Source organism: Mercenaria mercenaria, chromosome 16 (genome assembly GCF_021730395.1).
Source record: "Mercenaria mercenaria strain notata chromosome 16, MADL_Memer_1, whole genome shotgun sequence".
Lineage (NCBI taxonomy): Eukaryota > Metazoa > Mollusca > Bivalvia > Venerida > Veneridae > Mercenaria > Mercenaria mercenaria.
In genome coordinates this window covers 8,281,675-8,295,251 of record NC_069376.1, presented here as the reverse complement: position 1 = coordinate 8,295,251, position 13,577 = coordinate 8,281,675, and the positions used below count along the sequence as shown (strand labels likewise).

General features: G+C 34.5%; 1 long non-coding RNA gene across 1 annotated transcript; it reads right to left on the bottom strand.

Annotated features, from left to right (window-relative positions):
• Positions 1-8,969: 8,969 nt before the first annotated feature.
• On the bottom strand, positions 8,970-13,331 carry LOC123540936 (uncharacterized). Its single transcript, XR_008367652.1, has 4 exons — positions 13,113-13,331; positions 11,990-12,181; positions 11,441-11,552; positions 8,970-9,679 (listed from the first exon to the last, which is right to left on the bottom strand). It is a non-coding gene; the product is annotated as an uncharacterized LOC123540936 (long non-coding RNA).
• Positions 13,332-13,577: the final 246 nt, after the last annotated feature.

Genomic DNA, 13,577 nt, shown 5'->3' with positions numbered 1-13,577 from the left:
TCAATTCCCGGGCGGGAAGTATGTTCTCCGTGACGATTTGATAAAAGACAATGTCTCTGAAATCATTTATCCTCCACCTCTTATTCATGTGGGGAAGTTGGCAGTTACTTGTGGAGTACAGGCGTGGACTGGTACAGAATCTGGGAACACTGGTTAGGTTAACTGCCCGCCGTTACATGACCGAAATTCTGTTGAAACACGGCCTTGAACCCAAAACAATCAGAAACAGATAGAGGAACTTTACAGGATTGTATATGTCACATCGCTGAGCTCTTGCTCCTCAGGTGTTAGACAAAAACAATTTTACTATACAAATTTATATAAAATATATCAGTCCATTGGCGGGATCTATTTTGACTTCTGCGGCACGGAAACATTTTTGAGGTGGCTTCATTTTCAGTGCAGAAAATGTTGGTCGACGTGATGTGTCTATAACAAAGAAACATAAATTTGATGTGTCAGCAGAAAAGTTCATGTGTGATAAAAAAATGGTATATTCGTGTCTTTGTTCATTAATTTCATATATTATAATGGACAGAACCTCGAATTATAATTATTATTAATTCAACTCCTCTAAAAAAAGCAAGATGAAAAGACCGTCGCATAATAAGGGGTTCATATACGTCTAGATAATTTCTTCGTGCCATAATGACACACCGAGTGTAATAAGTGCTCTAGAGTCATTTTAAAAAGTGTGCCATCACGGCTAGTATGTTTATTTACTTTTTCATTATGTACCTTTTCTTCATATTTATCTTTGTGTTTTCAAACTTTCCAAAATCTAGTATCCTTTGTATTGCTTTTTCATCAACAGTGTAAACATCATTTTAGTATTGATCTAAAAAAACAAATTAGCAACCTTTCAACGGCCATAATGATGTTACAACAAGACGTCAACGTCAGAACGCTCCTAACATCCGGGACTTTTATGATTACGGCGATTGATGCACACTGCACCATTATTAGTCCGTCAACGTCAGCCTTAATGACCTTTTCACGGCTATAATAATATCAAATATTTTCCCAGGAGCTACAATTCAGATACAAATTACTGTAACAGATGTTAGTATGATACGTTTGGCTTGTTTGTTACATTTCCCGCCATTTCTTGGGTGTTGCAGAAGACAATTTACGTAACATGATTCGTTTTGTCTCGTTTCTGAGTTATTGAAAAGCACATTCGCTGACCTGGTGCGTTAAGCTTTAGGCAGATTACTAAGATTTAGACTGGAAAGGCGCTCAAAACAACAAAGTCGAGCAGATATCTTGAAAATAATTAACTGGCTCCCGGCATAGTTATTAACGTATACAAAAGCTGTCGTCTGCACACGTACAAAATTGTGGGAAACGTAATATGTATATCTAACGTTATAAACTTGAAAATAAACAAACCATTCACAGGTATCATACCTCCAGTTAATACTCGATGTAAGATTTCCATAGACCTAGTCGGGATTTATTTTGCACACTACATTTCGGATACTGTCAAGGCGAGATAATTGATCTGAAGACTGGTTCCCGTCCTCATAATTCTCATTTGTAAGTTTGCTTTATTATAAGGTAGGTTCTTCCTATATAGACAGTTTTATTGCCCCTGACTCTGAACAAAGTCATCAGATAAAAATGTGTTATTTAAAAGGCTTAAATTTACTCATTAAATGCATGCAGTATTTATCAAAAAAATAACCGTGAAGCCAGGGAGCCAGGATACATCCCGCAGATTGACATTCGTTCCCCGGACCCAGCTAATTTAAGACAAGCGTTCCAAAACTTAGATCCAGTAAATGAGAAGACGCTTTTTACATAACACTATGTGCCATACTGTCGTTCCAAGGAGTTGATCAGTTGATTGAAAATTCCACCAAGCATTAATTAGTCCTTCCATTTCAAAGAAAACAAAGGAGTTCGCAAATGAAGGTTCTATTCATTTAGTAAATATCTCAAGATTGTATTACAGACCAGCTTGTACCTCAGATGTTATCACTTTTCTCTGGCTTCTCCCTCACTGCTCTGTACTATCTATCAGAGGTGTTCCGATTGTCGCCGGTGATCGAGTAAGTCGGCGACATCGACTCTGACCACAGAGAACTGATTGTAGTCGTTACATGCCTTCCTTGAAAAAAATAATCAATTTGAATTGTCTATGCTTTTTCAGATAGCCCTTGCTGCTTATCGTACATCTTTGCGCGATTTAAATCATCTTTGAGTTAATTTTTCAAAATATCTGATCTGTAAGGTTGGAGGTCGGTAATTCAAATCCTTCATTGTTTCATATTAAAGCGACAACTTCATGTCGTCTTAATGTATCTTTATAGAATACGTCTTTTTTCTACATCAATTTCTTATGAAAGATGTATCATAAATTTACACACAAAAAAATGAGGAGAATAGACGATTGAAGAGGTCCTAGTGAAATGCAAGCCAGCTGTGGGTCTGTTATTCTAGAAATCGCGCATACATGCTCTTGTCCGCACAATAGACCACTGTTTTAGGTTTCGATGTGCAAAACTAGTCGTATGGGGTATACACATAAAAACGTGCAGATTGTATTCTAGCAGTGAAAGCGTGTGATTGAATACACGAATTACGCCCAAAGTAGGAACTTTGGACTTCTTTTCGACTTTACCACGGAAGGACATTTTCGACCACATTACTGACCTTAAACGGGACGTTGTTTTGACGACGTCCGCATAGAGTCAGGGAGAACGTTTTCTTAAATGCGCCACAGTTGTTTCATATATTAAAGTCACGTAGCTGAGCAACAAAATATGCGAACATTATAATATAATCCTGTTTACAAACGGAATGAAATATGAAATAAGATTTTTTTTTATTTTATTTGTATTTCTTTTTTTTTTTGGTAAGTTCATGCAAAATGAAATGGATCTGCCATTAGTAATGAATTGCTAGAGCGGTTTACAGATTATAAGGATCTTACATACTCTGCCAGTGCAATGATGCATGTGTTTTTCACTACCCGAGAGTCAGTTTGGAAAGACAAACCGAGCGTTAGCGAGGTGTATATATCCAAGATGTTCCGAGGGTTTGGTCTTATACAGGCGGGCGTGTAATATATTTCTTGCCTATCAGGCTCAAAATAGATCATGGAGACATAGATGTATAAATTTTGGTATTTCTTGGCATTATTTTTAATGTTTATGACGTCATAACTGTAGTGTAAATATTATGTGACGTCACCTACGGCACGCTATTTTAGAAAAGTATTTCCCCTAGAAAAAGACAGGACAGCTCAGGCATATTTATATTTTCCCCGCTTGGTGGTCAACAATTGTTTATTATCCAATTTTGTCGTTCATTTCGCCGAAACTTTCTAAAAATGATAATGTATAATCTCAAAAACTGATTTCCAATTGAAAAAAAAAAAACAAAAAAAAAAAAAAAAAAAACAACTAATGATTGTATTCAGCGACAAATCACTTGCTGGGATATCTCTCAAGTATACAATAAAAATGTCTTACCAGAAGAAGATTCTGATAAATTACGACAACATTAACGGCATATTAAATGTGTTTGTATAATCAGTTTTCTGGGTAATCACATAAACTTCTCTCCGTCTTGAGACTAAATAGTTTATTCTCATATAACTACCAATGCTTAAATCATTACAACGTTATTATGTTCACTTGACGTCACGTCGACGTGATAATTAGCGTCAGGTACGCATCAAAATATAGAGATTTCAATTTGATAAAAAAAAAATACTCAAAATGTTTGAAACAAACTGTCACATAAAAAAACAACTGTCTTGATAAATGTGTACACATACGGAGTTGGTTATTAGCTGTCAGAATTATTCGCCATCATTTGCGGCCAAATGAAACAATTCCGCAGACGTGTTACCATTTCCGGTGGCGTGTATAACATGCAACAAAAAAAAACACTTCGTCGAAACTGATGTAAAGTTTACAATAAAAGATATATTAGAATCGAAATAGTTGATAACAGAACAGTGTTTTAGCACTACTTATGTACTCGGGCGGTGATACGTCGTTCTAAATGATTTCACGAGGACGCATACCAAGAAACATCAGTATATTGTCTATAGTATCACCGACTTAAGTTTCAAATGGGGCCTCCGTGGCCAAGTGGTTAGAGTCGTTGACTTCAAACCATTTGCCCCTCATCGATGTGGGTTCGAAACCTCATTTGGGGCGTAGAATTCTTCACGTGAGGAAGCCATCCAGCTGGCTTACGGAAGGTCGGTGGTTCTACCCAGGTGCCCGCTCGTGATGAAAGTATGCACGGAGAGACACCTGGGGTCTTCCTCGACCCGTCTTCCTCCACCATTAATGCTGGAAAGTCGCCACTAAAATGACCTAAAATTGTGTCGGTGCGACGTTAAACCCAACAAAATAAATAAATAAATAAGTTTCAAATTTTCAAAATTTTGCTTGCTGCTGAAAAAAAATGGTATTCACGTTCAGTCGAAATTTATTGTCGCCAACGTACGGTTTAGAGAAGTGATAAAAGTAATTAAATGATTTGTAATTTGTAAGTTTTGTTTGGTTAAATAAATATCTTATTTAATTTCTTAATTGTCGTCAGCACGTGCAATTTTAGTAATAAGCACGTGCATTCAGTTGTAAACTAACAAGATGTCTTTTTTTAATCAGAAAATGTTTTCTGGACTTAATTACAATTATTGCTGATTTTTGGCTTGAAAATGTTGTATAATACGCATGCAATTAAAATTCTAAAAATTTTGATACGTCAGTTTAACAGCATTTTATATAATAATGCAGCGGATTGCATTCCATATAGGCTATTAATTCGCTTCCTTTTTCAATACATATGGACAATGAAGTTAATAATGCGTTAAATATCGGCTTGGAAATACAATGTTTTTGAAAGAGTATGTCTGTATTTCTTTCATGCACATTTGTAGTAGCAATATACATCCTCTGCATGCGGTTACAAAGATACATATGTTAAAGTTACAGTTTGCAATGTTATCTTTATACATTTTCATTCCGGCTCCGTTGCTTCAATAAGTCGCATATTTCTAGTTATTTTATATACAAAACACTTTAAATACAGTTCATTCAATCCAAATGATCGTTTTACTATGATGACTTACATTCTAAACATTGAAAAACATACACATACCATAACCTCGTTTTAAAAAGCAAACAGAACGTAAGTATAGGACTATGTGTAAGGACGAATTTCAAGTGTTAATGAATAACTGCGGATGGCCAAACCCCTGATGAGTGATCCCCCACCCCCACGCACAACCACTTACTCAAACTGAGCAACTTGAATAAATCCTAGATGTCTCAGTGCAAGCATTTATTCTTTATTGCAACTTTGTACGACTGTTCCGATACTTATCAATATGCACACTATATTAGAATCAATTTGCTTATAGGGAAAATACCGAAATGGTACAAGGTTACATTCTTCATTTGTTTCATATAAACAATTAAATCTTGAGACCTCATTTTCAGTGCTTTACAGCGTTTCAATGATATAAAAACACATATATAGCCATTAAATATAACATGTCTTCTCACCAAAAATGGAATATATATATTGAGATGTTAGGTTACATATATTAAAGAAACACTATCTGTTTGAAAAACATCACCATCTGAAAATACTTCCATGAAATTTGCTATTTAGCGATAACCCGTATACATGTAGACATGGAAATGCACAGTCAAAGTGATCTAGATCTTTTTCTCAATACAATAAAAAATACAGCTAAGCCAAATCTATAACTGTCACATCCATATCTGACTCATATACAAGATCTCATCAACAACATGGAACTACATTTTGAATTGCAAAAACAGATCATCTAACATCATCTTACATGCTTGGCGAACTTCTCTTTTCGTAACACTGGGGCTCATCGTCCCTGCGCAGTTAGTGGGGACCGATGCGCTATGCTAACTGCCAAATGCTAGATAAGAAGTTATCAATGCTAAATGTCAATAGCGTAATGTTAATGTCACATACTTAATGCTAAATGCTACATACAAAATGCTAAATGCCGTATACAAAATGCTTAATGTCATAAAAACTCTACATGCAGCCACAGGAAAACAGTGCAGCAATTACAAGGCAGAGACTGAAGCACTCATAAAAGCTGTCTCAATGGTTGAAGACTCGGCAGAAGAAAGCTCCTCAGTCATCTTTCTCACATATGCACTATCTGTTATGGAAGTTCTGATCAACAATAAAGCTCCACACTAGCCAGAAGAATGCAGAGCCTGAGTATAACCTGCAAAGTAGCACTTTAGTGGATTACATCCATTGTGGACTTGCAGGCAATGAAGAGGCAGACCAACTGGCTAAGCTAGAAGCTCAGTCAGAACAACCAACAAAACCTGTGAGTTACAAGAAGAAAGTCACCATCATCAAGGCACTAACGAGATCAAGGATAGAGAAAGATGCTTTTCATCTCCTTGAACAAGTGATGTTGGTCAGGCTTCGCTCGGGGCACATCAAGCTCAATGCTCACATGTACAAGAAATACAGACTGGCACCATCGCCAACTTGTTCATGTGGTGAGGAAGATCAGACTGTGGAGCATATACATTGTACTTCGGAGATGTAAAAAGGCATGACCATGAGCGAGCTGCGACTTGTCCGATAGATACCTCAATGCACCAGAAACGGTATGGGGGCATTTAGGTCCTGCGGCAAACCAGAAGTTTCGTCAAGGATACTGGTTGACAATGTAGTTGCGAACGAGAAGAAGAAAATAAAAACAAATTCTTTTTGTCAAATGATAAATGGTATTTCTCAAATTATCAATCTTCTTGATCTTTATCTTCAACTAATGAATGTAACTTTTACTCATTTGGAAAAAAATGTGCTGCCTGTCTAATTTAAAGTAATAACGTTGCAGATGTTACAGGGACATGGAACCGAAAAATTTTGCTGTAAAATGATTATCATATAATAGACTAAGATATGTAACAGAGAAAAAAGTTATGTAACGAAGGGCAATGATTATATAACTGATATATTCAGCACTTAATTTCAATGGAAACTTAGCAATGAGCATTTTGACATTTGTTGTTTTATCAAGAAAGCATTTATCATTGACAATTACCGTTCGAAAGCCAATATTTGAAGTTAAGCAGTTCGTAAATAGCATTTTACATTTTGCATTAACATTTTGCTGTTACCATTGCGCACTGACCTTCCATAGGCATATCGCATTTGGTATGTTGCATTTTATATAAAGTATTTGGCATTTTGCATTAAGTGATTGGCATTTAGCATTAAGTATTTGGGGTTTAGCATTAAGTTATTGGCATTTTGCATTAAATAATTGTCATTTAACATTTGACTATATTCATGGCGCACTGGCCTTCAATACATATCAAATGCCATATGCCATATCCTTTGTGCTAAATGCCTGTAATTATAGCCAAATGACAAATACTACTTGTCAAATGCTTTAACTTGTGAGTTAATAATCTGTATCCCTTACACTAATGAATGTTACTTTTAATCACGTGAAATCATATGAAGTTCTATCAGCCTGATTTGAAGCAATAACATGTTCTTAGTGTTAAGAGATGACATGATCGAAACTTTTCACTCTAAAATATTAAGAAATATTTTTAATAGAGACAAAGTTATGTTACAAAGGCCAATGACTATTTACTGGATGCATTTATACACTGATATATTCAGCTCTTTATCTGAATAAGTACTTAGCAATACGCATTTGGCATTTATTGTTTCGTATTTGCAATTAACAATTATCATTTATTGTTTGACAATTACAAATGTACCATTTCATAGGCAATATTTGACATTAGGCATATAGCAAATAGCATTTTGCAATAACTGTTTGTCATTTAGCATTTGGCAATTAGCATGACACACCGGCTTTCCATAGCCTTCCATTGTACTTAATAAATGTCATTTCGTTTTCAAAACATTTTGCATAAGGTTTTTGGCATTTAGCATTGTTATCTGATATGGCGCACCAGGTTTCCATATAAGCATGTACGTTAGCATCACCTTGGTAGAACCGTTCTACACACACTGGAAGTCTTTACTCTTCATAGTTAACTCCCATTATTGTACCGCTAAATTATGGAGAGAAGTCCGGTTATATGATTAATTATTAAAGTGATAGAAGTATGGAATCTAAAATACTTGAATTCGTTACAGTAATAGTAAAAATATCAACAAAAATAAGAACAATTTTATGCATGCATTATATGTTAAGCGTATCTATACAATACTGACAGGTAACAATGTCACATAAAAAAAACCAACATAATTTATTCACATGTTTTCCAACAATTAATTTGATAATCTTTTTTTTTCATATTATATATGTTAAATATTCCAAGCCGAGATTCAACGAGTTTTTTTCCCTAACTTCATTGTCCATGTGTATTGAAAAAGGAAGCGAATGATAACGTATATGGCATGCAATTGCAATCCGCTGCATTGATATATGAAATGGTGTTAAACTGAAGTATCAAAATTTTTAGAATTTTAATTGCATGCGTATTATGCAACATTTTCAAGCCAAAAATCAATCATAGTTATAATTAAGTCCAGAAAATATTTTCTGGTTAAAAGAGGCACTTTGTTGGTTCTCAACTGAATGCACGTGCCAATAACTAAAATTGCACGTGCTGACGACAATTAAGAAATTTAAGAAGATATTTAGAATATAATGACTGCAAACAATAGGTACTCATAACTTAATAAAAATATGAAAAAATCAAGTTTCTAATACCATTGTTTTTTGAAATATGACAAAAGAAAGTTTTTTTAGTTTCCGCGATTATCAGCTTCTGTAGCCGTTTCCATGGTTACGGCACACCGCTCGATTTCTACGACCGATCTTAAAACCTCCATTTGTTGCCGAACTATATTCTTATATAGGTGAAAAAGTTTTGTATGTTGGGTAAATTAAAATCCTTACGAAGGGCTCGTACACACGAAAGCTTCTTCAGATAATAGTTCTAAGAATACAGATGATTATCTACCTTACACTGTAGAAACAAAATGTGATTGAAATTTAACTAAATACACTGACTTATGTACATATTGCTACATTAATACAATAAAATATTAAGACATTTAACTCATCGTCTTGGCTTAATATATGTCACTGTCAATTTGAAACTAAATTCTTGTATATCTAATATGTTTCATGCAAATTAGGTATGTTTACCATCACTGAAATAAAAAAAAAAGACAGTTATTTTGAGGCGTGTCTTTAACGCTGCTGAATTTCATTTAGGATGTGAAAATACAAAATACTAATCTCATATTTATAATTTCAATGCGGCTGGAAGGCAGCACCATGTTACATGAAATTTCTTCAACAAGGAACATGCAGATCTTAAAAATCCATTTTATATTCGTATACTTTGCTAAATAGTTTCACTTGCAGTCGATTTCCTCGAGGTTAGACAGCGACGTCTGTCTCATTTTTTTCCAGATGGCGCTGTATCACCAGCTTCCAGGAAATGCGCCGACTATCAGAGGGCGCTCAAAGCTGGTAATGCGCCGGCTACCAGAGGGCGCTCAACTGTCTGATGTTTCCAAGAATGACCTTATATAGATACACCGAAAACACACTGTGGCGTTGACGTACCGGCTGGAATTTGATGAAGAAAATGAAACATTCTCTTTCTGAACGTCAACTGTTCATCACCCAGTAGTCTTGCTAAAAAACAAGATATTCTTTTTCATTTAGTAAAAAAAAGTGTCCAATATTCCTACTTTCTCGTGTTACATTTATGAGAAGGAAAGGGACATAATTATACATTTTTATTGTTTAAGCCTGCTAAGGGTAACAACCCCGTTATTTTGAAGTTCACAATTTACAATTAAACATTGGCACAAAAGCAATAATGTTATAAATCTTTGTAACATGTCTGTATAACAAGGTTAAAGGTAAAGCTAAGATATTTAGTCAAGAACATACAAGATAACTTCTCTGGGGATTTAAAAGTGCTATGAATGTTCAACTGACGAAACATCGCCATTTTATATACGGATATGGCACTCGTTGCCTTATACTACAATCAGTAATTCTATTATTAGACCATAAAATAATTTCAAGCCTTCTTCCACGTTAAAAAGCACAAAACTAAATAGAAGAGAAAAACAGTACTTTATAAGGGAGATAATTCTTGAGACCTTGTTTGTACTTTTAAAGGCCTAGATTCACTACTATATAAGTGCCCCCCCCCCCCCCCCCCCCCCCCCAAATCCAATATACAACTCCCATCTTATCTGCTGCTTATCAGCGATTATGTAACCCTAACTGATTAGAGGGCAATTAGCACAGCAGGGACCCCAACTAGACCATGAAGATGTGTGCAGTGGAGTTGAAAGAAATTAATTTTTCTTCAGTGAATGTGGAATGATGATAATAATAATTATTATTTTGACATTATATAGATGATAATAACTATTACTTTAATGTTATAATAATCATAATAATAATAATTATTATTATTATTATCATAATTATTATAATTATTATTACTATATTACATATAGGATGATAAAAGATACAGTAATAATATTGAAAATAATAATGATAATAAAACACAAGTATAGTGAAAACTTCACGAGTTCTTTGTGCTGACAAAAAAAATTAATATAAAATTATTGTGTTCCATCTATACTCAATTTTCATTTTCAGTATATTGCCAAAAGTGACTTTTTTCATGCTTTGCTTTGTAACTTTGAAATGCACATACAGTTTTTAATTTTAGACAAATGTTATCTAAAGTATTCTGCCAGCTTTAGATGAGTGAAAGTCACATTTTTCTGAAATATCACAATTCTCCAGACAGAATTTGAAAAAAATAAAAACTTACATACTTCTTTATGAAAGTTTCTCATTATTTTATTATTGTGAAAATAAGTTTCTGATTATTTTATTATTGTGTTAGATCAACAATATTTTTCTTTACATAGAAATGACAAATAAAATCTAGTATAACTTTAAATGTTATTAATTATTCATTAATTTAAAATAAATTACATTGTTTCACCTTCTCACTAACTGACACACTTGAAAGGTAGACTGACTCTCCAATAAACAATGACCCTTGTTTATTGGAACCATACTGTGATGGTCATTAGCCCCCAACTGTGCTGGTGAAGACAGAAATCCCTTGGCCCACTGCCAAAATCTAGGCCTTTAAAGACACCTGGTGTAAGGGAGGCAAATCTTTTAACTTGTCAACATTAATATCCTTACTCAATAAACAGAATTTTTAATTCAGATCTACTGTCCCTAATAAATCAATTCGAAAACAAAAACAGTTGTGGCTATATCGTTCACAGTGTTTCAACTGAGAACATTTTGAAAATTCCAAATGTTTTGTATGTAACCAACGCTTAAATATATCATTAATATTATGAAAGACTTTGATTAATGTAAATGATTGTAAAAAAGTCTATACTTTACACTGATCTGTCTTTGAACGCCGTATCTATACCACTACTTGCTGGTAGCGGAGAAAATTTGAATGCTCCAGACGTCGGCTCATCTTCTCCGATCTGTGGTCCCATTCGTCGAGCTTTTGTCAAAAGAGATCACAATTTAGCATCTTGAATGAATGAAAAGTATCTTATGGTTTTTAATAAATCAAGTTGAAAATGCTAATGTAATTAGGCGAAGCACTCGTTGTCTCTTAATCAACTAAAACGCGACTATATGTTCATTCGGCATAGTCTCACCTTTATACGTCAATGACCTTATCGTGTGAAAAAGTTGTCAGAAATTGTCTAGAAAAGGTCAAGTGCAATATATCAAAGCAGTTCCAAAAATATCTTTTAAACAAAATATCTATGATAGAGATAAAGATGATAGTCCTGGTGCGTTTGTTACATCTGTGATACCTTATTTATTTTAGAATGTAAAACAAAGATTGTAAAAACTTTTCTGAAAGTTCGGAACAATTTTGAAATTGAGACTTGTTCATTGCTAGAATGGATTGTATTGCTTTATACTTACCTTAAGATTGAATGTCACTTGTATTTTACCCATTCATTCTTTTTGAAAATTCTGGTTATATATCCATTGTTTCTTTCAGCACGTGTAACTCTATCTTGTCAATATCACAGTAACTAAGGGCACGTACAAAATAGAACGATTTTCCCGAGCATTCCACGTCACTGCAGTCACCACCAAATATATCATCTTTACCTAAAATGAAACAAGAATTTGTAACAGAGTTACCACTGTCTAGGAACATTTTCACAAAACATACTGCATGTAACAGAGTTACCAACGTCTACTGTCTAGGAACATTTTCACAAAACATACTGCATGTAACAGAGTTACCAACGTCTACTGCCTAGGAGCATTTTCACAAAACATACTGCATGTAACAGAGTTACCACCGTCTACTGTCTAGGAACGTTTTCACAAAACATACTGCATGTAACAGAGTTACCACCGTCTACTGTCTAGGAACATTTTCACAAAACATACTGCATGTAACAGAGTTACCACCGTCTACTGTCTAGGGACATTTTCACAAAACATACTGCATGTAACAGAGTTACCACCGTCTCCTGTCTAAGGACATTTTCACAAAACATACTGCATGTCACAGAGTTACCACCGTCTACTGCCTAGAAACATTTTCACAAAGCATACTGCATGTAACAGAGTTACCACCGTCTACTGCCTAGGAACATTTTCACAAAACATACTGCATGTCAACACAGCAGCTTCTAAATAACGAGACAACATACTAACAACGTATGTAAGTTACATCTATATAGCATACTAACAGAACGTATGTAAGTTACAACTATATAACATACTAACAGAACGTATGTAAGTTACATCTATATAGCATACTAACAGAACGTATGTAAGTTACAACTATATAACATACTAACAGAACGTATGTAAGTTACATCTATATAACATACTAACAGAACGTATGTAAGTTACATCTATATAACATACTAACAGAACGTATGTAAGTTACATCTATATAACATACTAACAGAACGTATGTAAGTTACATCTATATAGCATATCAGAAGACATTATTAAATTTGAAAATGTCTGAAGATCTACACTGATCTGAATTCTTTCAAATGTATCTGATCACTGTAATTACCTATCATGACAGAAGGATTCCGATATCACACACGGAGAATTACGTAATCTCACGGAAATCCCCGAATGTCATCACCGGTAAACTACTTGATTCACAGAACGTCTGTACAAACAAACCGCCATGTCAATTCCATTGGTATTTGGTGACACGTTTCCGAATCCTGTTAACATCAGTGACGTAAACGTAAAATATAACGCTGTGCTGTAATACGTCTTATGCTGGGTCCACTATCTGTAACGTTGGCAACGTAAGTTTCAATGATTCTCGTGGCTGCAGTATCTAACCATCCTAGAATACCAGAAATACGATAAAATCTTTCCATACAAAAACATGAATATATACAAATCAGGCGTCACGATTACGTTTAAAACATTAAGTGCCTTCAACAGTGCACGTTTTGTAGCAACATTCATACTGAAAAACATTTGCCAGTATTCAGATATTTTTGTAAACAGAATAAAAATG